A 4,416-nucleotide genomic window follows, 5' to 3' on the forward strand; every position below is an offset into this window, starting at 1 on the left:
GGTTTATTAAACACGTTTCCAGTATTAATGATACCGAAATGGCCTTTCTTCATTTTCCACTCCCATTTTTAAATGATTATATTTGATTGAATATTCAACACACATTATAGGCATACTAAAATGAAATTTTCAATTAAATGTGCTTTTTTTCAGATATGTACAATATACCTCACATTTTCTCAATTTTCCTGAATACCTCAATTTACTTAAATTCAGCTAGATACTTTGTATAAAGTCAAATTTACCTTTAATATATTTGCAATTAAATACATTTATCTGAAAGTCTTTAAATTCAATTTCTGACATGAATTTAAGTAGAATATTGATCAAACTCACCTTAGTTAATGGAATTAATTTGAATTAATTCGTTTTTCCTTTGGCAGGGATCGTAATTATTCATCTGCATTTCCCTTTTTTCACCAATCTCCCTTTATCCCCTATTTTCGAGAAACAACCCCTTTACGGGGCTTTCCCTCTTTTCTATTTAAATATACTGCATTTAAAAATATAATCATTAAATTACTCGGGAATTTCTCTGAAATTTAAACTATTGATAAAATGTTATTAATAAATTTATAATAATAAAAATAATTCAATGAATCTGGACTTTAGACGATCTCAAGGTACCGCGGCCTGCCTACCTGCCTCAGTTCAAAATAGTCGAGAAATGAAGCAGCGTCATGATTAGGTATTTCAAGTTGTGACGTTGTTGTCAATATGTCTGCAAGCTGAGGGCCAAGAAATAATATCAATACCTTCGAGTAAACTTTTTTTTAATTACTTGGAAAAAATGATTTTTGTAAATTAGTGTAATGTGAAATTTTTCTTTTAAATTACAGTTCATTACGTTCTAAGAGCTTGATGCTCCTAACTTTTGCCTCCTCTATTTGTTTATTAATAATTTTGTCACTCAAAGTATGGAAAAACTGAAATTTTGTATATAACAATTTTTCACGCTTTAATAGCTGATTAGATCAATTTTATATTGTGTTCAATGAATGTTTAGGGATTCATAAAATACAAATAATATGCTCATTATTCCATTTATTTGTTATAAATAAATTAGCAAATAGTTTCCAGGAACTCCATTTCAATTCGTATTAGCAGAACTTTCTCCTTTAACGTTTAAAATTAAACTAATTACCAAATGATTCTGTACTCAGGTCAAATGCTAAATTGAGGTCTTAATGAGACATTTCTATCCCCACTTATTCTCATTATTGGTTAGTTTTGCGGGAATTTTCTTAATACTACCCGAGTCGAAATATAGCCCCTACTTTGAGACTTCATGCTAATATTTGTAGGGCCTAAGATTGTAAAGTAGAGGATATTGCCATACAATTTTTGCCCTACTTTAGCGCTCTTATGGGCACAAATTTCCGAATCTTCCATTTGAGGCGTCAGAATAGAGGCTTAGTTTTTGTTTCTAATTTATCGCTCCACACTCTACCTTCCTGTACAGAATGAAATTATTTGACGAAAAATTAACCAAATGGAGCAAGAAGAAGACATACTGACATTTGCATCATGTTTCAAGTTATTTTTCACGCGGAAAGAAATATCCATTAAATTCTATAGAACTAATCCTATAGTAGAGGATACGCTGGGTAGTTTAATAAAAGTTAAAATCGTCTTTGTTTTACATTGCGTTGAACTAGTCCCGAAACTACCCAGTGGGCACAAAATTTTACATCCGTGTCCATGTCGTTTCAATGTCTTTGCGATATCGTAAATACATCGTCGGATCATACGACTTATTTACGATATCGTAAAGTGGACATAGGATGTCGTAAAGATGTCGTAAAGACGTCGACAAACTTTGTGCCCACTGGGTATAGAGAACAGTTCTATAAAATCATAACCGATTTTTCGCCACAAAAAAATTAATCTTCTGTATTATTATATTATTACTATTATACTCTAATATTTGTTCACATGTTTAAGGACACAGTTATTTACTATTACACAATCACTAAACTATTTATAATTGCACGCTATGAAAAAGTTTTTATTCTCTGCGGGGGTTCGAACCCTATAAGTTTCGCATTCCTAACGCCTAAGGCCTCTCGGCTAGCCTAGCTTGAAGAATGCAAAAAAAATCTGAAATATAGCCTACAGCTGTGCAAGGCCATCTGAAAATTTTTGTGACCTATTTTGTAAAAAATATTGCTACGCTTATAATAATATATGTACTCAGATTTTAGATTTGAGAAATATTACAAATTATTATTATATATTTTATGTGCTTAATCAAGATTTAAACTTAACCCAAAAATATTTCAAGATATTTTAAAAGAATAAAAAAATTCTATATATTTTTTCAGAATTTTAATAGATTTTAAAGGATTTCCACAAATTTCCGAAGATTTTAAAAGAATTAACAGACTTTAAAGAATTCAAGAACAATATTAATATTTTAGAATTACCTTAAAATCTTAAAACTCATTTGAATTCTACCGAAATTCCTTAAAAATTCGATTACAAACTTACATTTTTAAATCAAATAACTCCCGTTAAATCCCTTGAAACTCCTGAAAATCTCTTTAAATACATAAAAATATTTTTAAATTACATGAAGATCCTTAAACTCTTTGGAGTTTTTGAAAAATTATAGAATTTTTTTAACTATATTAAATCGATTGAAATGCCAGAAAATCCCTCAAAACGATTAAAAATCCCTTCAACTCATGCAAAGTATTTTAAAGTCTTTAAAATCTCTTGAAAATTATTGTACTTTTTGGAATTCTTCTAAAACTTTTTAAAATTCTTTAAAATTACTTGAAATCTTTTGAAATTCATTTATAAACTTTAATCTTCTTTAACCCTCAAAAAGATAGGCGGGTCGCAGAGGCCCGGCGGGTCACAATTTTCGAGTTACAAAGAGTTGTGTATCAAGTATAGGCTTGTGCATGGAAATTTCTTTTGGCGAAGTCTAAATACATAAAAAATTCAGGTTTTCTGAAAATTCCATTTGTGGAGTGTTCCACAGAAACGTGTATATTTTTTATTTACACAAAAAGGCAAGCCGGGCCTCGCAGGCCCGCTGTTCATTGCAACATCAACTTTGAATACCGCGAGGAAAAGAGTATGCATATCACTCATGTTTGCATGAAAAAACAGTTTGAGTCCATAGATTTCAGTTTTACAGATATATTTTTTTTTAATTTTAAAGGATTTCTATATATTTTCTTGTTTGTTTCTAAAATACATCTACTGCTTGCAGGTGCAAACATAAATTCTCGCGTAAACTCTTTCAAATGTGCGCTCGCATTTGCAACGCGTGATATTTTGATGTTGCAGTGATTATGTTGTCATAGTTGTTGTAATAGTTACAATACTGGTATTTAGCTGGAACTAAAAGTACAGGTTATAAATATTTTTTATAACGCAACAAAAGGAGGCGTTAATACTCTTGGCCAAATATACTATTCATATATGGTTCAATGTAAAACGAATCAGTGGCCTCACGCAATGCTTTTTAATTTAAAAAAGTCTCTTCAGTCACAGCTTTTGTGATTCATCGCGATTTTACTGGAAAAAGCGATCAACATGTCGGCTTCACAAGAAAACGCATCTTGGTAAATTTTTGTTTGGCATGCCATAAAAATGCGTGCAACAAATTTTTGGTTAACACGATCAATTGTCGAAACTTTGCAAAGCTGCATTATAAATTTAAATATAATGTGATCACAAAATGTAATTATGAATAAAATTGATCAAACTTCTTAGGTTTTTCTACACATTTACTGGAAAGAGAAGTTTGAATTTCAACGGGCCTGAGATGCCCGGCTTGCCTTTTAACGTCACGATTTTAGCTTGCCATCATGAGGGTTAATTCAAAAGAATGGTTAAATCCCGTTAAATTATTTTGAAATTCATTAAAATCCTTTTAAACCCTTGAACATATTTTGTAATTACACAATAATACATGAACTTTTTTGGATTTTCTTGACATTTTTTAGAATCATTTTAAATAATTTGGAATTTTTAAAAACGTGTAGAGCGCAAAGGGAAATTGAGGAATATGTCAGAATATTTGTGAATATTTCGGGATATTTCAGAATATTTTGAAATATCAAAAATATCTGAGATTAGAAAGAATATCCAGAATACCAAGAATATTGAAAGAATACGTGTGTGGGAATATTTAGTGAATGTATAAGGAATATTGTAGTGATCGACCCCACCCACAAGGCACAAAATTCAGCCACGTCTTTACGACATCGTTACGACATATTTACGACAACTTTACGACATCCTATGTCCATGCCGTTACAGTGTCTTTACGATATCTTAAAGACATCGTCAAATCATACGACATATTTACGATATCGTAACTTTGATAATAAAATTGTTAAATCTTGATCGCAATGATCTAATCTTAAAATATTCTATTTTTAAGGTTTTGACTTTGCC

The sequence above is a fragment of the Belonocnema kinseyi genome, chromosome 5 (assembly GCF_010883055.1).
Source record: "Belonocnema kinseyi isolate 2016_QV_RU_SX_M_011 chromosome 5, B_treatae_v1, whole genome shotgun sequence".
In the NCBI taxonomy this organism is placed as follows: Eukaryota; Metazoa; Arthropoda; class Insecta; order Hymenoptera; family Cynipidae; genus Belonocnema; species Belonocnema kinseyi.